The 23,262-nt window shown below is 45.8% G+C and overlaps 1 protein-coding gene across 2 annotated transcripts in view; it reads right to left on the reverse strand.

The window, feature by feature from the left end:
* The window catches only part of HIVEP3 (HIVEP zinc finger 3), a 497,909-nt gene that overhangs the window by 375,774 nt on the left and 98,873 nt on the right, over window positions 1-23,262 (reverse strand). For both annotated transcript variants that reach the window (XM_057527626.1, XM_057527610.1), the window contains exon 2: window positions 22,149-22,260. The gene's annotated coding sequence lies outside the window, so the exon portion shown is untranslated. The remainder of the gene's footprint in view (window positions 1-22,148; window positions 22,261-23,262) is intronic.

Consider the following 23,262-nt stretch of genomic DNA (forward strand, 5'->3'; position numbering starts at 1 on the left):
TCTGAAGGTGCCAGCCAGTTCGAGTGTGGCAGCTGAATCCCCCACCTCTCCGGGGCCCCATGAGCGGCCAGTGGCCTCAAGGCAAGGCCATTCCGGCTAATGGTAAGGGGGGAGTGGAAGTCAAGGCTGAGGAGGTCCTGGGCATAGAAAGTCATGGCTGTGACCATCCTCCAGTGACACTGCAGGTGACTGATAAACATGTATTTGTCTTAGATTAGGAGAATGAGAACGTGGTAGACAGAGAAATGGAAATGCTGGGGGCAAGGAAGAAGCTTAAAGATAGACTGGGTTTGGGCAAAGTGAGAAGGACAAAAAAAGGCAAAGTGGAACCTTTCTCTCTGTAGCAGATCCTTAGAAAACTGCCCCCAACTCTGGAATGATTTTTCCAGAAGTCAAGAAGAGCAGCAGGCAAGATTCCAAAGGAAAGACTTGGTCAAAATGCACCCTCAACTGTTAACATAATATACAGCATACCACTAATCACAGTACTGCCCCAATGAACATTAATTGGCTATTATATATAATTCATTATGCACTGAATGACAAAAGTTGCTTTCTATACGTATTTTAACATATTTGAAAATAAGGTGTGGTGAAAGAGGGGGACTTGCTCTGGAACCAGGCTTCCTGGGTAAATTCCAGCTCTGCCACATGCTAACTGTGTGACATTTGGCCAATCCTTCAACCTCTCTGTGTAGCACTTTTTCCTGTAAAATGGGGATAAGAACAATGCCCATCTCAAAGTGAACTCTCAATAAATGTTAGCGTTTATTTTTAAAAAGCCTCAGGATTAAAATGGATGAGTGAAAGACCTGGGGTGCAACCAGTTTATGAAGATTCCTTTTCTTCTGAAGTTAATGCTGAATTATCTCGGCTTTCCTTAATCACCGTGAGCTTGGGTTACCTCCAGAGACACAGCCTTTCCTATCTGTCTGTGGAGGTAATGGTACCAGTTGGCCCACTGTTTCTCTGATCTCTATTCTGCCAGACCTGAAGTTTCCCTTAAGTCTGTGAGGTGCATCTCACTTTCAAGTCCCCTGAATACCCCCTCAAAAAGTCAGGCCTTTTAATTACATCCTACTCTCCTGTCTAAGGCCCCTCACATGGTCTCCAAGAAGGGGTGGCCCCGCCATGGCAGAGGACCCTGACAGCACCCTTGTAGGACCTGTTGAAGAAAAATTATTCAATGACACCTGTTAAAGCATGTAAGGCAGACTTTATTCGGGGGGCCATCACGATAGGTATAGGGACCACTGCCATGGGGTTTTGCAGTGGAGGAGAGAGATGGGGCTTAACTCCCAGTACAATAAGGAAAAGGGGGAGTTTATAACCAAGGAGCAGGGTGGGGGTCAGTGGACGGAAAATTACTAAGAGGAAACATCAGGGGTCAGGGGTTGGGGGGGGGTCCTGGCTAAGCCGACCTAACAGGGTTCTTGCTGAAGGCAGCCCAGGGTAATGAGACATCACCTATGGGGGGGAGGGGGGAGGATAAGGAACCTGATCAGATATTGAGGGTGGTCAGATATGAAGGATGGGGGATTCTGACTAAACCAACTTAGCAGGATTCTTGCTAAAACTGGACAATGCAGAAACACACAGAGGCTCAGAAGTCAAAAACTAACTGAAAAAGAGCTCAGAAGAGCCTGCCTGAAGTTCGGTCATGGACAGAATCTTTGTCAGGCCCAACCCCCAGGACAGTATGTTCGTGGGCGAGGCCCACACTCTTAAGGAGAGGTGATTCTTTGAATGAGCTACTTCTGTGCGGGGAGAAAGTGGACACAGGGGCTGGGAAGGGGCAGGGGGTGGGGAAGGGCATGGTCCCGGGAGAAGGACACAGCCTGAGTGCTTCCATCAGCACCGGCACCATTGTGCTCTCATATGGCTCCACTACTGTACGGGATAAAGCAGTCATTCAGCCTCCCAGCAACCCGGGGCCAGGAAACTTTGGTCTCATCTTTGGTTTTGTGTTTATTTGTTTCCTTCTTGGTGCACGCTGGAGTCAAAGTTTTCACTGTATGGATACAAAACTAATTCAGGCTCTTTCTATCCAACATAAGAAAGAAAAACGTGGTTTCCCGTGAGCCAGTATTGATGGATACAAAGCCAAGAGGACTCCTTCCCAGACAGTCTTCCTCTGTGGTGGGGTGGGGTGGAGCGGGGTGTGAGAGAGGAAGGAGTGATTTGGAGTCCAACCCCAGAAGAACTGCTGACACCGCATCAGCAAAAAGCATCGCCTTGCACCCGTCTCAACTTAGTGCCTTTCCATGGCCTAGAGCAAAGGCTCAGAACCCCTGTTCACAAGGGTTTCTGACGTTCTCTCCCACATCCCTGTCCTGGCTCACGGGAGGACCCTCAGGGCCTCAGGGCTGAGCTATGTCTTCAGGTCAGCCTGCCGACACAATCAGGCTCGCTTGCACACATGCATACACACACACACACACACACACACACACACACACACACACACACACACACACACACACACACACACACACACAGCTCTGCATGCTGGAGATAACACAGGAGAAGGAACAGGACCATTCTAAGAACTTACAAAGGCACTGGACCGCCATCAGCAGGGTCGCACAGAGCCATATCTACATCTGACTCTCTGCAAGTAACAGCCTCCACAGGTACGAAGAGACACGAATGAAGCTGCCTTTCAGCTGAAGCAAACGGAGGCTTTGTTTTCTCACTGCAGCGCTGTAAGAATTGATTGTTTGGGGGAAATAACATAAAATCTAAAAGCCCTGGTTCCCAGGCTGGAAGACAGGCCAGATCTATTCATTCAACCAGCATTAAAAACCCACTGCTTAATTAATACAGCAGCTAGCCGCACTCTCTTTGCAGAGGCAGCACGGTGCAATCCCACGGGCCAGTGTCCTTGCCGCGGAGGCCCCCTCAAGACGGGGACGGTGAGCACACAGCTCCTGCCATTTTGGATGTTTCCTTGTATCACTGATGAAGTGATAAAAATAAAAACTGTGAAAAATCAAACCTCTGCTGTGATGTCTTGAACTGTATCAATGAGTTCCTTTTTTTAGCAAGGTGTTATGTTCAGAGAACATATCCATTTACTGATTGTTCCTGAAGAAAGGCCCTCTCTCTACCAGGAAACTGCTTCAACCAGAAATCTGGTTTCCCATTTGATGGGGTTTGTGCACCTTCGGGCGTTTTTAGTGCCCTCCTGCCTGTTTCATGACCCCACTGAAGAGTGGGGTGTCTCCCTAAGAATATTAATGTTGACACTCCCCTGATGACTTTTGTGTGGAAGGAAACCATGTTTGTCCCATGTCCCTTACACATCATTTACTCTGCCCTGAGCTTGACAGACACTATAGAATCTAATATTTAATGAGTGCAGTGATAAAGCCTTCACCCTCATTGCATCATTTAGCTCTCCCAACAGCTCTATGAAGTAAGTTCTATTATTATCCCCATTTTACAGATGAGGAAACTGAAGCTCTGAGAACAGTCTTCCCAAGGTCCCGTTAAGTGGTAGAACCAGGATTCGAATCCAGCCTGAATTTCTCCAAATCTAGGGTCTTGTCCCTGCACCAGAAAGCTTCCAGGCCATGATCCTCTCCCCCGTCTGCAGAACCTTGGTGTCCTGGCAAGGCCAGATCATGTCAGGAGTGTTTTTGGGTTAGTTTGGAATTACACAGCCCTTCCCTACAGCAGATTCCTTGGAAGCACAGGCCTTGTGAGGCCCATGAGGAGAGATAACAGAACAAGATCAGAAAGCCCGTTTTGCATCAGGCCAAAGACAGCCGCCTGCTTCAGGACCAACTGCCTCCGCTCATGGCTTCCCCGCCAGCAGTTCAAGATGGGCCTGTGCCGACTTTGCCTCTTTGGTCTCGGTTTGCCCACCTTTAAAGTGGATACAATCATGCCTGTCCTATAGGGCCGCTGTGAGGAGCCAGGGTCATAAGAATCCTCCCACATCTAACAATGTGCCTGGCACATGCTGGTCAGTAAATGATGGTTATTGCTATTATTTCTTGGTGGAGTCCCTAGACTTATTCCTAGATCTACCTGAGGGAAGAGGAGAGCAGCCCTATTCTGTGGGGAAGAGTATATTATCATCAACCCTTTTTAGAATTTCTGGTGCATGGTGAGAGTAAAAACCAAACAGACTTTTAATGGGTTTTATTATTGCTTTTAAATTCTCTACAGACAATGTACCTCCTTCTTGCCTGCCCCTGTGGTAGATTTCTCCCACTCCCTCCCTGCCACTCCAAGCCCCTTCCCCACCCGATGCATGCCACAGCCTAGATTTCTTCCGATTTCCTCAGAAAGGGAATAGAAAGACAGTGGCCATCTCTCCCACCCCTCATCCCCACGGTGATCACAACACTTCAGGGACAAAGAAAGCAGCTCCTTCATACACCACGTGGGCCTGGCCACAGAGGGCCTCCCTGAGACGTTACCCAGGGAGAGGGAGATGCATGTGCAAAGCTCATAACTGGGAAAGGACATGCTGGCTAGGAAGGCTGGGGTGCGGGGAGGGAGGGACAGTGCTGAGGCCAGGGAAGCAGTCAGGGATCCGTCTTCTAGGGCCATGCAGCCCATGTTAAGAATTTTCCGTCATCTTTCATTAGGCAAGAAACCACAGACATGATCAGGGCCTGTGCAAAGAACAGCCTGGAAGGGTCAAGGCAGGGCCTGGGGGGGCCAGTTAGGAAGCTTTTGCCACAGCCAAGTCTGGACAAGGGAGTGGAACTCAGACTGGACTAGTGGTTGGATTCAAACCCACAGCCTTAGGAAGAGGAATGCAGAGGACGTGGTGATAGATTAGGTGTGATGGGTGGTAGAGAGGAGAGGATGAAGTCTGGTTTCTGGTCAAGCAGCTGGGGAGACAGGGGCGCCCCTTCCTGAGACAGGGGATGTCAAAGAGGAGAGACTCAAAGGCTGAGGGGAGCGGAGGGGGGAGTGGGTGTGAGCAGATATTGAGCCAAGTTGTGCACACGGGGGGTCACCCAGCGAAGATGCCGAGAAGACGGTTGTATCTACAGCCGGGTGTTCCAAAGAGCGGTCCAGACGAGATGCACGGAAGCTGAAACCAGGCGAGAGTCCACAGGAAGAAGAGGGTCCTGGGGCCAATCTGACCCTTAATGGCCAAGTAGAGAGGGTGGAGAAAGCGGCAAAGGAGAACAGGCAGAATAAGTCAGGAAAGTGGGAAGAAAACCAGGAGTGGGTCGTGGCTCAGAAGCCGAGGGCAGAAAAGAAGATTCAGAGTTTTAATTAAACTTAATAAAATGCTGCCCAGAGGGCTAGAAAGATGAAGTCTGACCTCCACCGGCCTTGATGGATGTGCAGGTCAGAGATGTTCTGATGAGGAGTGGGTGTGGTCCACGCAAAGCCTGAAGCGTGAGCGGGAGGTGAGACAGGCACTCAGACCTCTGGCCGCTGCCGCCAAACTTATCCTCCTTCACACCACTAGCACCTCCCTCCCATCCTTCATCTTAATGTGTGATTATCCTGCTTTTTGATTTGTTGACTTGCTTGCTGTCTCCCTCCCTCCCTAGAAGGGTAAGGTCTGTTAGGACAAGTGCTTTGTCTGTTTTCTGCCCAGCTGTACGCCCCCTACACTTAGCAGGATGTTTGGCACAGAACAGGGACTCAAGAAATACCTGTTGAATATTGAATGACTGAAATAGAAACAGAGAGTAGAGATAGTTTGGTTAACAAGAAGTGAGAGGGGGAGCTGGGAAGGGAGTGGGCTGCAAGCAGGAGCTACTGATGGAATGAGCCCCTGATGAAGAGAAGAGAGATGGGTGGGCGCCCCTGAGATGGTGGGGTCCCAGGCTTAGGGAGGTGGTTAGGGCGCATGCAGGGCACTAACATGAAAGCTTAAAATATAGAGACTCAGAGGTATTTTTCTGGTCTAAATGACATCTAACCCACATGCCCTGGCCTTAGGACATGTTCCCCTGGAGTAAGACAAGGATCCCTGGGCAGGTGATTCATTAATGAAATGCTTCCAGGGAGGTCAGGAAAGGAGAAGGGGAGCAGCACAGAGGAGGGGAGGGACCAGGCCAGGCTGTGACCTCAGGGGGAGCCCCAGCATGACCCCAGAAGACTTCTGGAGTACAAACTGCACCTCGTCCCAAATCTGTCCCCTCCTCCCCCAAGGCGAGGCAGCTGAGTTTCACATTCCCACACCAGTTAACACTGGCTACTGTGACACCAGCCCTCTTGACAGGTCAATCCTTTGAAGGGGCAAAGGCCACAGAAGCTTCGGGGTGGGCGCACAGAGCTAGTCAAAGTGATCCCAGGGTGTCTGGGCAGAGCACCAACAATGTTTGCTACTAAGCATGGTGTGGGCCCCCCCGGAAGACCCCCCAAACAACCAACTTCATTCCAGGAGGCTGGAGGGTGCAGGGATAGTTACCACTTAGGATCATTTTTGTTCCGGAAAATAATCCTACAAAAGAAGATATCAAGGCTGCTATAGTTACACAGAAGTGCTCTTCTTCGAAAATGATAAGGGCATGAAGTTAGTCCTGCTACTAATACTGAATGTGATGTGCAATTATTAAGAAAGTACTTAGAGTATTCCGAAATACTTAAAAGTCAACAAATAGGAAACTTCTAGGGAACCTGTATTACATTCCTAGGACATGTTTATTATTATCATAGTATGTGATATTGTGGCATCCTCGGAAATAAAATCAATTGAAATAAAATAAATCAACCAACTAATATTTACTGAACGCCTGCTATACATCCAGTTCTGTGCCAGAAAAGGTGAAATGGAGAAATGTCTTCCATGCTAGAAGTTTATGATCAGGTTGGGGAGCAGATGATACTGCTGAAATAATTAAAGAACAAGGCAAGACAGGATCCATGATAGGCAATGTAGTTTGATGATTAAGAGTTGAGCCCCAGAGTCAGACTGCCTGGGATTACTGTTATTACTGCCTCAGTTTTCCAATCTGAGTAATAACAGTACTTCCTTCGATAAAATGAGGTAATTTGTGTAAGGCCCTTAGAGCAATGCCTGATGCATACAGCAAGCACTCAGTCCTTGGGAGTCCCACTGCTGCAGGTATAACTGGCAGTGAGGGATGGAAAAAACCTCTACTTACTTGACTTGTCTCCTATCTGCCTCTGCTCAGGAAGGACCCAGACATTTATGCCTGGCTATGGGGTCACACCAGATAAGAAATCAAGAAACATCCAACCTTGTTTTCTTGGACACAGGTGCAAACTAAGCAAAGACCAAGAGTTGAAGGGCACAGGGCGTGTTCCTCTCCTGGGCTGGCCTGGAGTCGAGGCTGACAGCTTTCTGTCCTGGGAGCCTTTCAGACTTAGAGTACACACGTGCTCAGACTCTAAAGAGTGTTGGGTCAGTAAGGAAGCACTGGGAAAGTCATCAGCATCTCTGTATCCCTACTGATGGTTTCCTGCCCAGCATCTGGGAGCCAGTGCTGACAGTTTTCTGATCAGCACCAGAGTAGGGCGTTCAGGCCCAAGCGGTGCAATCACACACACCTGTGCTCCCATCCTGCGCCTCCACGCACAGCTGTGTGACCCTGCGCCAGTGACTTTGACCTCTGGAGGCTCTAGTCCCTAGTTTGTAAAACAGTTCCCTGGCCTTGGCTGCACTTTAAAATCACTGCAGGAGTGTTTAAAAGCCCAAATGCCCAGCACTCACCCCAGACCAATAAAGTCAGAATCCCCTAGGATGGGAAGCACTGTTATAGGGAAAATGGTCATCTTCTACTCATCAGAGTGAATTAACTGAGATTACTCCGCGAAACGTTTAATAAAATACCATGTTTTACCCAGAGAGTCCCGACAAAGGTGGTTAACACGTCACACCACTCAGAGTTCTCCCCACAGACCCACAGAGGATCATACTTTGGCAGCTTTATTCTTTTCATAGGAAACTTCGGTTCAGATGCCTCACTTTGGCAAGTATCAAGGATCAAGCCCACATTTTGATTTCTCTAGTTGTTTGATCATCCTGGCCCTGAGTCATCTTATTCTTGGAGAGAGAAAAAGGTCAGACCCAGAAAGAGTTTCTCTGGATGTAGGGCTGTGAAGCTAAATCCTCATTTCCAATTATGCACTCACTGGCCTCGTATCCCCCATCCTAATAAGAGAGTCACATTCCAAAGGGAGCCTCAGTTCTTGGCTTACAGAGGTGACAGGAGCTGGGGATGGGCATCCACAGCCCTGGCTCCTATGGAGGCTGCCTGGACAGTAACATCCTTGGTAAGAGTTATAGGAAAAATAGTTCTGGGCCTGTGGCCCTCCCTGCCATATCATTAATCAACATAGAGCTTCGAACCCTGTGACACATGAAGATGCATGCAAATCTGGGTGTGAGAATTTCAGAGTGTGGCAGGGGACTTTCCAGGCCTTGCTTCCTACCTTATTTATGCGTCTGGACCCAGAACCCAGAGAAGGAACTGGGACAAAGCAAACAAGTGGGATCCTCTGCAACTTGTAGTCATGTTTTTCTGTAATAAACACTTGGGAGAAATGAACAGAGCTCCAATTCAAGGAGTAAAGGGGGAGCAGTTAGCATCCCAGTTGGAGGAAGAGCTGGTTGGGTGACAAGGGAAAAAAGTGCCGTCCACCCAGTGTAGAGGTAGTGTTTGCGGTCCAATGGGAGCTTGGATGCCAGGTTGCCAGGCAACAAAGCTTGACGGAGACTATTCCAATCTCACCATGAACTGAGAAAAGGAGATCTGACCATGTGCATCCCAGATCCTGAGATCCCTTTTTGTTGAGCCATTCAACAACACAGTATTTATTCTGCGCTAAGCATATCTATCTATCTATCTATCTATCAATCTATCTATCATCTATCATCTGATTGATATTTCATAGCCCCATTCGGTTAGTACTCTTATTATCCCACTTTGCACATGAGGAAACTGAGGCACACAAAAGTTAAGTAATTTGTCCAAGGTCATACAATTAATATGCGCCAGAGTGAAATATGAACCCTGGAATATGAACCTGGCAGTCTGGCTCCAATGCCCATGCTCTCAATTCCTATGCCATATTGTTTCTAGTCTAGTAAGGGTGTCAACAGACAATTAGAATAGAATGTCTACAGGATATACTAAGGACGAGTACAGGTGATGGTGTCCAAAATCCCATTATTATTTGAGGCTCACTCATAGAAGGAAAATGGAAGGAGCCACCTGGTGACAGCCTGACAGTCACAAAGGCAGATAAAATGAACCTTCCAATTTCTGGAGAGATAAAGAAGAAAAGAAACTTGATTAGGTATTCACCCAAGAGAAATGAAAATACATGTACACACAAAGATTGTGATTGTTCACTGCAGCTTTTTTTACAATAGCCAAAAATTGGAAACAACCTGAATTTCTATCAAGAGACAAATGCGGGCTTCCCTGGTGGCGCAGTGGTTGAGAGTCTGCCTGCCGATGCAGGGGACACGGGTTCGAGCCCTGGTCTGGGAAGATCCCACATGCCGCGGAACAGCTGGGCCCGTGAGCCACAGTTACTGAGCTTGCGCGTCTGGAGCCTGTGCTCCGCAACAAGAGAGGCCGCGATAGTGAGAGGCCCGCGCACCGTGATGAAGAGTGGCCCCCGCTTGCCACAGCTAGAGAAAGCCCTCGCACAGAAAAGAAGACCCAACACAGCCATAAATAAATAAATAAATAAATAAATAATTTAAAAAAAAAAAAAAAAAAGAGACAAATGCAACTTGCAGTACGTCCGTACAATGGAATACCACTCAGCTGCACAAAGGATGAACAGCTGATGCTCCCACTGTGAATGAATCTCAAAGCACTGGGCTCAGGGTACAAAGTCAGGAGCAAAAAAAAGTACCTATTTTATGATTCCTTCTATACGGAGTTCTAGAAAAGGCAAATTCCAGTTTCAGAAACCAGATCAGTGGTTGCCAAGGGAAGAGGGTGGGAGGGGAGAAATGAATGCAAAGGGGTCCAAGGAAATTTTGGGGGGATGATGAAAATGTTCTATATCTTAATTGTGATGCGGCTATGTGGGTGTTTAGAGATTTGTCAAAGCTCACTGAATTGTACACTTAAAAGGGTGAGTTTTATTATATTATACTCAGTTTAAAACAAGAGATCTGATGTGATGCAGTGCCCTCACCCTGAGGTGCTAGGAGTGAGAGAGTATATGTTCTGCTTTCCTTGCTTCCTTCTTTTCTTTTCTTTTCCTTTTCTTTCTTTCCCTCTTCCCTCCTTCCCTCTCTCCTTCCTTCCTTCTTTCCATCCTCCCTTCTTTCCTTCCTTCCTCTCTCTCCTGAAAGCCTACTCTCTCTCCCTTTCCAATCCGAGCCTCGTGGCAGGCTGCTGAGCTCCGAGCATTTCCAGCGCTGCCATTACAAATTAGTGGAAGTGATCAGATACCCAGGCAGACTAATTCACAGCTGACCTCGGAGGGGCAGATGTTCTGCAAAACTGGCCAGTGACCCACAGAGAAGGCTGGCAAGCCCACAAGGCTCTTCTTGGGCTCTTCTGTGGCTTCTGCCTCCCAGGTAGAAACTATGCATCTATTAGATGAAAAAGGGGAAGCAACTTTCCAAGATTTACTTGGCCTTGGGAAGGTGGGAGATCATTTGTCTCTGTCCAAGGAAAAATTTTCACTCACCCTTGAATTGTTCTCTCCAGAACATTTAGGGATGGGGCTAGGGGTGAGGGGCTGCAGCAGGGGAGAAAGGGAGAGAACAGGGAAGCAAATGTCACACTGCTCTGAGGTGGCAGCAAGATGAGCTCTTACCATCTTCAACCCTAGAAAGGATGGAGGAAGAGAAGGAACCCTTAGCCTACCCCATTCTCACCTGGCTACCTAGGTAAGACAGAAACCGCATCAGGGCGCCCCTGCCCAGGCTGGATGAGAAGGGAACAGAGACATCGCCAGGGCAGGAAGGCAGCAGGAACGGGGACAGAACACGAGAGTGGCGCGGGTCCCTCCCTTGGACCTGCAGGAGGCTTGTGGCAGCCGGAATGTCCATCTGCTGTGCCCCATCACTAGCAGGCTCACAGGAAGGGAAGGAGACAATGACAACCTGAAGGCCCTTTGCTCAGAAGTCATCCCAGGAAGTGAGCAGCAGTTCCTGCTGGCCTAGGAGTAAACCACAGCAGTGTCACCAGCCAGGACTGTCTTGGACAAACCCCTTACAACAACAAAGAGTTACAAAATCCCTTGGCCGAAAGGCCTGGAAGTTGAGTTCAGCCAAGCACAACCCAGCCACATGGGCAGTGGGAGGAGCAGGGGATACCAGCTGCCATCCAAGTCCTTTGCTGGAAACTGAGAGAGCCAGTCTCAGAGAACGAGATGATTGCACTTTTTTTCTCCCAAAGAGAGTGGGTTTCCATGTGGTAAGGCCTATCATTCAATAACAAGCTAAGAACAGAGAGATAAGGGTAGCATGAAGGTAGAACTCTGGCCAAAAACAGGCATCCAGAAGAGAAGAGGTGAGTAATTCTGGACATCTAGCTCTTAGTAAATGGAAGAGGAAAGAGATAGTCTCTAATCCCAATTCACTCTGTTTCAGGTTTGGAAGAGAGCTGCATCCAGTAGAAATGTCCTAATGAAACAGGACTGCCAATGCATGGAACTGAAAATCAACCAAAAATCCATCAGCTCCCCCAAGTTACCAAGAAAGGAGAATTAAATTCCTAGTAGTTGATGTACTTCTGCATTTAAAGGCTAAACTATCTGTTATCTACTCAATATCGCTCATTTCTACTCTGGTCAGACTCTCTGGCAGGTTTAGAACATTCATACTCAATCCACTAGCACCAACTTGTCTTCTATCTTAGCCTGGAAGGAACCTAAGTTACATTTCTAAGAGCACACCATCTTATCTATGGAATGAATCATGGAATAAACTGAATAAACCATTGTGATAAACACGTGCAAATATATAATACATCCTGTCAATAGACTCAGCATTGTCTTTCACAGTTAACAAGTGTTCGGGTTTACTGTGGTATTAAAGAAAACCCTGTAGACTTTATTTCCAGTGCTATGGTGGGCTAGGTAAGTCTACTGAAAACAACTAAGAAAACTGGATGCTAGAGAAAAAACATCTTTTAAAATGACTTACAAGCTGAGAAATTGGTAAGAAATTCTTTTATTGAGGTGAAATTCACGTAACATGATGGAAATTAATTTTGAATTATTCTAGAAGCTTTGAAGATGCCCACAGTTGTGACCAGTAATTCTACTCCTGTGTATATTCCCTAAGTAAACTTATATACATGCTCACCAGGGGAAAGTTCACAGCAGCACCATTTACAAGAGCAAAAAACTGGAAATGATTTAAGTGTTCATTGACAGCAGAATAGATATATAAACCACAATGTATTCATTCCATGGAATTACAGTTCAGCAAAATGAAAAAACTTAAGCTACAGTCAACAATATGAACAAATCCAGGAATGAAACATTTAACAACTAGCTGGGACAGGGATTGTATAGTCAGAAGGGATTCCGGCCACAGGACTGGAGATGGGTCCCAATACCCCCTGCTGTGCCAGGTGTAATCCCTTTAGGAAGGTGAAGGGACTTGAATAGGTTTCATGGGAGCATAGAGGGGTGGGGGGAGGAGTTAGGTGAGCAGCAATTTACCACCAACTGATATGGAAATATTAATATTCAGTTGTTTGTCAACTAGTGCAGCCTCTGGTATGCATGGGCTAACTATGAACACAAGAATATAAACAGTATGATTCCACTTATATGACATTCACAAACATGTACAACTAAAGATATGGTTTAGAGATGCAAATATAAAGGGTGAGACAATAAAGAAAAGCATGGGGAAAAGAGACAGACATGTCCAGAAAATGACTATCCCTGAAAAGGGAGGGGTGGGATGGGATGGAGAGGGGTACCACTCTTCGAAGGTAATAGTAACATTTTTTTTCTTAAATTGACTGGTGAGGACATGAGTGTTGGTCATAATATAATATGAAGAATGATTATTCTTTAAACCTTTATATACAGTATATGTGTTCTTTTGTATCTAGTGGCTATTTCAGTAAAATTATTTAAAAGGAGTATATCAAGAAAAATTTAATAAGAAACTCTCATATCAAGTTGCTGTGGTTCCTGACATAGCTCTTCTATGTCTTGGTAAAAATGATCTCCTCAATTGTAATTGGTGGAACTCTTAAACCCACTTCAAATTCTACGAGCTTCTCCCCACATCACTCCAGAAAGATTCTTGTAAGAACACCTCCAATGAGGAGCAGGAAAGCCCAACCTTCAGAGTACATTCTGCTCTGGCTCTTTTTATTAAATATAGTCATAAGCACAGTGGGGTTTGTTTTTGTTTTTTTAATCTCCTGGAATCTTCTCAAATTTTGAAATCTTTAAAATGAGGGCATGGAGCAAATGACTACATCCTGTCTCTCTTGCCTAGATTTGTTTTGTCTTTCACCATACGCTTCAGCTGTGTGATGCCCCAGTTCTCTCCATGAGATATGCTGACAGTCAGGGGAAGTGTCTAAGAGTGTATTAAATCTATATTGAGGGCCAGGGAGTGGAGGGAGTTTGGGAGGTTGCGTGCCTGTGTGATTTTTTTTTTACCAATTCCAGCAGCTGCTTGGCATCTGTAGACTCACCATTCACTTTGTTCAGTTATTTGTGAACCACCCCTAAGAGCCACACCACATGGCGACTCTCCTTTTCCTGAAGCACAAGTGTGAACTGTGTAGCCAAGCTACACAGCACAAGAGCAAGTCACTTAGCCAGAGAGGGAGTCTTGTCAAAGCTCCCCCTCCCAACACACTACCAGGGAAACAGAAACTCTCTGGATGTGAAACTGCTTCCTTGAGTGCAAGTTGAAAAGGCAAATCATTGGTGGCCTGTGAATAATTATGGAAACCTCTCCTCTCTGGACAGAAACTTGATTCAGAAAGAAGTCAAGAGCCTATGCAAATTTTTCTGCATTTGCAAATTTGGGAATTTGTAAAGGGTTTGAGATGCATCCATAAAGAATGTCAAGAGCCTACTGTATTGAATCTTGACTAAGGAGATTTTTCAGAATTGTTCTTCTAATAAAATTAAGTCGGTTCATTTTTACCAGGGCTCCTCTGATTTTTTTTTTAATACATCTTTATTGGAGTATAATTGCTCTACAATATTGTATTAGTTTCTGCTGTACAACAAAGTGAATCAGCTATATGCATACATATATCCCCATATCCCCTCCCTCTTGAGCCTCCCTGCCACCCTCCCCATCCCACCCCTCTAGGTCATCACAAAGCACCCAGCTGATCTCCCTGTGCTATACAGCAGCTTCCCACTAGTGATCTATTTTACATAGGGTAGTGTATACATGTCAGTGCTATATACACTATTTCCCAGCCTCCCCTTCCCCGCCCTGTGTCCTCAAGTCCATTCCCTACGTCTGCATCTTTATTCCTGCTCTACCACTAGGTTCATCAGTACCAATTTTCTAGGTTCCATATACGTGCGTTAGCATACGGTATTTGTTTTTCTCTTTCTCACTTACTTCACCCTGTATGATAGACTCTAGGTCCATCCACCTCATTACAAATAACTCAGTTTCATTCCTTTTTATGGCTGAGTAATATTCCATTGTATATATGTGCCATATCTTCTTTATCCATTCATCTGTCGATGGACATTTAGGTTGTTTCCAGGTACTGGCTATTGTAAATAGTGCTGCAGTGAACATTGCGGTACATGTATCTTTTTGATTTATGGTTTTCTCAGAGTATATGCCCAGTAGTGGGACTGCTGGGTCGTATGGTAGTTCTACTGTTACATTTTTAAGGAACCTCCATACTGTTCTCCATAGTGGCTGTATCAATTTACATCCCCACCAACAGTGCAGGAGGGTTCCCTTTTCTCCACATCTTCTCCAGCATTTATTGTTTCTAGATTTTTTGATGATGGCCATTCTGACTGGTGTGAAGTGATACCTCATTGTGGTTTTGGGGTTTTTTTGTTTGTTTTTTTATATATATCTTTATTGGAGTATAATTGCTTTACCATGTTGTGTTATTTTCTGCTGTACAACAAAGTGAATCAGCTATATGTATATGTATACCCCCATATCCCCTCCCTCTTGCATCTCCCTCCCACCCTTCCTATCCCACCCCTCTAGGTCATCACAAAGCACCGAGCTGATCTCCCTGTGCTATGCAGCAGCTTCCCACTAGCCATCCATTTTACATTTGGTAGTGTATATATGTCAATGATACTCTCTCACTTCATCCCAACTTACCCTTCCCCCACTGTGTCCTCAAGTCTGTTCTCCAGGTCTGCGTCTTTATTCCTGCCCTGACTCTAGGTTCATCGATACCGTTTTTTTAGATTCTACATATGTGTGTTAGCATACGGTATTTCTTTTTCTCTTTCTCACTTACTTCACCCTGTATGATAGACTCTAGGTCCATCCACCTCATTACAAATAACTCAGTTTCATTCCTTTTTATGGCTGAGTAATATTCCATTGTATATATGTGCCACATCTTCTTTATCCATTCATCTGTCGATGGACATTTAGGTTGTTTCCAGGTCCTGGCTATTGTAAATAGTGCTGCAGTGAACACTGAGGTACATGTATCTTTTTGAATTATGGTTTTCTCAGAGTATATGCCCAGTAGTGGGATTGCTGGGTCGTATGGTAGTTCTATTTTTAGTTTTTTAAGGAACCTCCATACTGTTCTCCATAGTGACTGTATCAATTTACTTTCCCACCAACAGTGCAAGAGGGTTCTCTTTTCTCCAAACCTTCTCCAACATTTATTGTTTCTAGATTTTTACATGATGGCCATTCTGACTGGTGTGAGGTGATACCTCATTGTAGTTTTGATTTGCATTTCTCTAATGATTAGTGATGTTGAGCAACCTTTGATGTGTTTGTTGGCCAACTGTATGTCTTCTTTGGAGAAATGTCTATTTAGGTCTTCTGCCCATTTTTGGATTGGGTTGTTTGTTTTTTTGATATTGAGCTGCCTGAGCTGCTTGTATATTTTGGAGATTAATCCTTTGTCAGTTGCTTCATTTGCAAATATTTTCTCCCATCCTGAGGGTTGTCTTTTCACCTTATTTATTATTTCCTTTTTTGTACAAAAGCTTTTAAGTTTCATTAGGTCCCATTTGTTTATTTTTGTTTTTATTTCCATTACTCTAGGAGGTGGGTCAAAAATGATCTTGCTGTGATTTATGTCATAAGAGTGTTCTGCCTGTGTTTTCCTCTAAGAGTTTATAGTGCCTGGCCTTACATTTAGGTCTTTAATCCATTTTGAGTTTATTTTTGTGTATGGTGTTAGGGAGTGTTCTAATTTCATTCTTTTACATGTAGCTGTCCAGTTTTCCCAACACCACTTATTGAAGAGGCTGTCTTTTCTCCACTGTATATTCTAGCCTCCTTTGTCAAAGATAAGGTGATCATATGTGTGTGGGTTTATTTCTGGGCTTTCTATCCTGTTCCATTGATCTATATTTCTGTTTTTGTGCCAGTACCATACTGTCTTGATTACTGTAGCATTATAGTATAGTCTGAAGTCAAGGAGCCTGATTCCTCCAGCTCCATTTTTCTTTCTCAAGATTGCTTTGGCTATTCAGGGTCTTTTGTGTTTCCATACAAATTTTAAGATTTTCTGTTCTAGTTCTGTGAAAAATGCCATTGGTAATTTGATAGGCATTGCACTGAATCTGTAGATTGCTTTGGGGAGCATAGTCATTTTCACAATGTTGATTCTTCCAATCCAAGAACATAGTATATCTCTCCATCTGTTTGTATCGTCTTTGATTTCTTTCATCAGTGCCTTATAGTTTTCTGCATACAGGTCTTTTGGCTCTTTAGGTAGGTTTATTTCTAGGTATTTTATTCTTTTTGTTGCAATGGTGAATGGGATTGTTTCCTTAATTTCTCTTTCTGATTTTTCATTGTTAGTGTATAGAAATGCAAGAGATTTCTGTACATTAATTTTGTATCCTGCTACTTTACCAAATTCATTGATTAGCTCTAGTAGTTTTCTGATGGCATCTTTAGGATTTTCTATGTATAGTATCATGTCATCTGCAAACAGTGACAGTTCTACTTCTTCTTTTCCAAGTTGGATTCCTTTTATTTCTTTTTCTTCTCTGATTGCCATGGTTAAAACTTCCAAAACTATGTTGAATAATAGTGGTGAGAGTGGGCAACCTTGTCTTGTTCCTGATCACATTGCGGTGGCTTCTCTTGTTTCGGAGCATGGGCTCCAGGCACACGGGCTTCAGTAGTTGTGGTACGCGGGCTCAGTAGTTGTGGCATACGGGGTTAGTTGCTCTATGGCATGTGGGATCTTCCCAGCCCAGGGTTCAAACCCATGTCCTCTGCATTGGTAGGCTGATTCTTAACCACTGCGCCACCAGGGAAGTCCCTCCTCTGATCTTAAGATAGCTTCAGCATCTAATGCAAAGCCTGCAATTCCTGAATAGACTAACTTTGGTGACAGAGGCTCAGCAGAGCATGTCATGTATTTATAGCACTGGTCTTATTTTTTTCCATCTGTATTATTTGTTTATCAGCTTTTCTTTGGATCCCAGTCATGTATATTACTCTTTTTTTTTTTTTTTTTTAAGTTTGCTCTGAACTCCAATTCAAGGACCCATGGACATCCAGAGACTTCCCATGATTCTTGAGATTGACTTCTGTATGCTTCTCCCTGGCTTCACTGCTGAATCTAAGGGGTATTCTCAGTTCATCTCTACTGCACATCTAGATGTAAAGCTCCACCTTTTTTTTTTTTTTTTCAGAAGAATGCCAGCCACACCTGGTATTTTGTAGCACTTAGTAATGAGGGAAGGAATCACATCATTCATGCATGCATGGTTTTCAGGAACAGAGCAGATCAATAGCCTAAGCACACATTCCCGAATGTGACCCTCCCAAAAGGGCAGCCCCTTGGAGAAAGTGGTTCAGTCACCTCCCACCACCAACCCCTACCTCCTCTGCCTTTCAAGCCCTCTGGGATTTCAGAGAATAGTGTTTTATCCATCTTATTACATCAGTATCCCTTTGCTTATATACATGGAAACTCGGGACAGTTCTGAGCATTTCTGATCATATTCAATGGCCTGTTATTGAGAGTTTCTTTTAATAAGTTCAAAACGTTCTTCAAATTATTTACCAAAATGATGAACTTATGTGCGTCTAGAAACCGAGCAATACTCTTCTGCTACTTTTAATTAGGGCCTTCACATTTTTGACATATGCATTAAATTTAAAAATTAAATTAAATATACAGTACTCTTTAAACAGTGTCAGCATTAATTTTCCTGTACTTGTGTTTTTCCTGTTGCCTTTGTTTTGGAATAAACTATAACTAAGCAAATCGGCAGAGGGTCAAGTAAAGCTCAGGCAAAGCTTGTGTAACTCACATATCCTTACAGTTTTGAGAACCATGTCTGAATTGAGTCAACACCACAGTTTAACATGAGGGTGTTGTCATGACACCTTGAATGTTTTTTAACAGCGCACTGGTGGTGGGGAGTCTATGTTCCCTACACTGACATAAGAAGCACATGCCTCTCCTGCTTCGTCTTTTCCATCATCCAGTCTCTTCCAATTAATTCCAGCATTAAAGTTGCCAAGTTGGAAGGTTCTAAATGTGTCTCTGGTCAGAGCGAGACAGGCTGAGGCTCCCATGCCTCCTTCTTAGCATTTTCTGTAACATCAAATGTTAGAACATAAGTACTATTAATTCTAGCATAATAGTTCCCTGCCAAATTTCAGCAAAAGATCGTAAAGTTCTCAATTAATTTCAACAGGGGGGCTTTATAGTTATAATATAATTTTGATCAATAAGCCCTTGGCTGTCCAGAAACCTCGGGTGAAAAAAGTCATTTGGGGTATACTTCATATTCTCATGCCTTTTGAAGCTGGACACACAAAATGCCATTTAAACTCCTCTTGATGCATATAGGTCACTGTGAGCGTCAGTTATTATGCTACAAAACAGTGTTCTGAAGACCTATCAAAATATATAAAATTTCACTGAATTGCTCACATTAAATACTTTTATGTTAAATAGTCTCAAAATTCTATGCTTTGAATTCCTGTGCCTTTTAAACTTTATTTTAAACTTGTTTAGTATTTCTATTTCTTACATTACTAGTACTTCTTAGTGATATTTTACAAAAGAGCTATAAGAACCCTCGTACACTACTTCATCATTCTCTTCCAATTTTCTGGGTATAATTGGCAAACTAATCATTGACCCTCTTAGAACTTTGTGTAAATGAAGAGTCCTTCAAAAGGGTATGAAATTTTCTGCAGTGAAGTTTTCCAATGATCATAATACCTGACCTGAGCTCATGGACTTATGGCATCTCTCTTGCTTTACCATTTAGGTCCCAGATGGCTAAGTGACTTCGTATAAATGTGCATTCCAGATTGTCATGGTATCATCCTAACACCCATCAGCTACAGAGCACATGTTACTTTTTAGCCCAACTCATTTACTTCTCAAGATATGTCAGTGGGCTTGGTAAGGCTACGATGGTGACACCCACTTTACAGATGAAGAACGACCTTGGTCAAGGGCTTTGGCCAAGTCTGTCCTGAAACACCAGTGCTGCCTGTTCACATAGTCGGTGTTTCCTGCCCTGCTTGCCCAGTGCATCTCAGATTTGTAAATATGCTTTGATTCCACCAGACACAGAAGGAAGGACAGCATGTCTGGGCCTCCTTGATGGGCAGCTTGGAGAACAGAGAAGAACCTGAAAGGCATCAGGGAACTCACAGAGCAAGTGAGAGACAAGTTAAAAGCTATCCAGTTGTCACACAGCTTTCTTAACATTATCTACCATCAAGTCCGGGGCCTGGAATCTGCCTGGATTTCAGACTAAATGCCTCTTCTTCTTGCTGGTACCTTTCATACGCCAAGTGCCTCGATGGCTCACTTGGCAAGAACCCAAAGGCAGCACATGCTCCTCCAGTCCAAGGAGGGTGACTGCCACTGAGACAGAGCGGGCAGAGACAGTTCAGCAACAGCGCTGTTGGGGAACATCTTCATCCACTGCCACGGCGCACAACTTTGTCGCTGGCCCTTAGAGCAGACCCAGCTGGGTGCGGAGGACAGTAAAACCATCTCAGCCTCAAGGGGCCAGACTTCTTGCTAAATTAACAAGTCTGTCTAGGAGTCCTAGGCTGAGGCACCAAGGGGTGTGATAAAGGGGCCCCATGCAACAATTCTGTGTCCTGTGGGTACCTTAGCTAAACAGACAGAGTGGGGAGGAAGGAGAGAGAGCTGAGTGTCATGGACACCTTTCCCCCTCTGCCTGCAGATATCTTGATGGGACAGCTGTTCTCCTACGTTGCAAAAAAAAAAAAAAAAAAAATCCCACAGTGTTTAATGCAAGAATGTACAGGGTCTCCAGCAACTGCAAGTCATCAGAGCTTTAAAGAGCATATGTCGAGCAGCTCAGCCAGCATCTGGGTTCTAATCTTCAGCCCCACAGTGTAGCCCAACCCCAGAGCAAAACTGAAACTCTAAGCGTGGCAGAAACTCTTTCCCTCAGCAGGAAGTATGAAGAAAAGCTAGAACCTGAAACAAATGAGCCTGGCAGTCACCCTGGATTCAGGATTCGTGTTATGCATCTAGTTAGGAACCCAGGGGTCTTGCAGGGATGATTCCAACCTTCTCCAGGATTCAAGAGGGGGGGTGACATGACCAAATGCAAGTTCAGACAAGCAATGACTAGCTGAAAGGGATGTGGGAGGGTCTTTAGATCAACACCAACCCAAAGCCAATTCCACTGCTAACCCTAATGGACACGTGATCTTTGCCCCCCATGTTCTTCACATAAATTGCTCAAATCATTCCCCCTCTTCCCCACACTGTCCCTGCCCCGCTGATACACACAGTTACACAAAAACATCGTAAACATAGGACCCAACTTCTTCAGTCGGGGGGCAGGGTGGGAGATGGTGGGAGTTGCTGGGGCGCACGGTCTGATCATTGGTTGAAGTTACGTAATCACGCAAACAAGGGCTGGAGACCGCTGGGTGGAGATCAATTAAGGGCACACCTCAGGCTCCCCCTTCTCCCCTCCCCCAACAACCAGAAAGCAAGCCAGTTTTAGCACAACCAAAACCTTAGCACAAGACACGGCTGGGGGGTGGCGAGCACCCGGATACTGCGGTTCCAATGCCAAGGGTGGCCGGAAACTTGAGGTGCGCGGCAGAAAAAGGGCCAGGGTAACGCTCTCCCAGCAACCAGATCCCGCAGACCCTCCTGCCGGCATCCACGACCCCCAAAGTTCAAGGGCGGGCCGAGCCAAAGAAGTAGTCCCGACCTGCGACCTGCAACGTAAACCAAAGCAGCCGCGGTCAACCAAACCCACGCCTGGCCTCCAGCGCCTCTCCAACACTTCCGTCCGAGTCTCCGCGAGTTCAGGGTGTCGGCCACGCTCAGGAGTCCTCGGGCAGCTTGCACAGTCTCGGCAGGGGCCATTCCACCAGCGGTGTTTCTCATTTTAAAGGATGGTAAAATGTGGGGCACGACTGGGAGAGGGGTAAGGCGAGAATCCCCAACAGAGTAAGAGTTTGGGTTTGGTTTGATTTTCTTTGGAGGAGGGGAGGTTGTGATTTTGCTTTAGGAACCTTTGGGGCGGGGGCTAGGAATATTTCCCCTCTGTCTGGGCACCCAGCATCCTCCGATCTCATTTTCGGCAACACAGACGGCTCAGGGGGGTCTGAACAACCCCGGAGCCGCAGCCAGGGCAGCAGAAAAAACTGCAGGTGCTGCGGTGGACGAGGCATTAGCCCGACCGCTGGGGCTCAGAGGAGAGGGGGGCCCCACTGCGCCGGTGCCGCCGGGCTGCCGAGGTGCGGGGAGCGCGCGGCGCGCAGAGGGTTACAGCCGCCGCTGCCGCCGTGATTGACGCGCGGGGGTCACTTGAGGCTCCCGCCGCTCCCCCCCCGGCACCGGGCCAGGGAGCCCGCTCAGCCCACCGAGAGCACCGCACGCCGCGCGGCCGCCCACCCGGCCGTTCCCGGCGCCTCCGCCACCGGACACCTCGCCCGAGAAAGGCCACGACGACATGGAATCGCAGCTCGCTATTTCACTTGTCCGTGGCGGCCGCAGGCAAAAACACAATAAATAAAATAAAGCGCGAGGCATCCCTCCGCCGAATAAAAATCCAGAGTCCCCTACCTTCGGCCTTGGGATGGCAAACTGGTCCTGTGTTCTCTGACCCACGGATCCAGCCCCTTCTTCATGAATTATTCCGGTCAGTCTGGATTTTGTGCATTTTTTTCCTGAACACCTGTTTCAAGTAAGGGGTAAAGACCTTATTGAAAGAATTGTCCTTAAAAGATAACCTGTGCACACATATGTCCATCCAGGCATGCATGCGCGTTTGTATACACACATATGTACACGAAATATACATGTACATTGAAGCACCAAACTAGGCAGTTGGATAATGGGAGAGTCGGCTGCTTGTGAGCATGCTCGCGCCGGGAACAGATCCACCCTCTGTTATTCCTCTGAATAAATATAAATCACGATCAGAAACCCAAACAGTAGCATCCCTCTTGAATTCCTGCTGCTGAAAAACACGGAATAAATGCAGCCCGCAGACACGGAATCAAATCAGCAGCTGTTTTCTGAATCCAGAGCCAACCCCTGCCTCGCCTCTCTTTTCCACTATGAGTTCAGACCTTTTTTGAAAGGGGTTTTAACCTTTTAAAGATACAGTACACCAATTATCACTTCTGAAGAGCTGTCACTCCAAGCGCAGGAACCCAGTCCCATGCCTAAAGCCACAGGGCAGGCTTGCTCGCAGAGATAATGATTTCATTCATCAGTGCCTTTTTACAAATATATATAGAGGGAGAGAGAGGGGGTGGGGGGAGAGAGAGAGGGAAGGAGAGAGAGAGAGAGAGGGAGGGAAAGAGCAAAGGCAAGGCATAAAACTAGACACATTTATTGCAGTGATGAGTTCCTCAGTGACAAATCAGCATGTTATGTAAACACTACCATCCTTCACTTCTGAACACACATGTTCATGGGGTCAGACAATGCCAGGGACACTTGTCAGCACGGGTGTCACCCCTCACGAGCCCCTACCTGCTGATAAAGGACCAGGAAGCCTGCCAGGGCAGCTGAAGGAAGTAGGGGCCTCCACCAGCTCACAGTTAACCACAGGGCACTGCCATGCCCTCAAACTAAAGAATCCTCTGGCACTACTTGCAAACTATAATGTAATCTAGGACCAGATCTTGTTCCAACACATGTTTTTTTTTTCCAGCCAGTATCTGGAATC

Source organism: Balaenoptera acutorostrata, chromosome 1 (genome assembly GCF_949987535.1).
Source record: "Balaenoptera acutorostrata chromosome 1, mBalAcu1.1, whole genome shotgun sequence".
In the NCBI taxonomy this organism is placed as follows: domain Eukaryota; kingdom Metazoa; phylum Chordata; class Mammalia; order Artiodactyla; family Balaenopteridae; genus Balaenoptera; species Balaenoptera acutorostrata.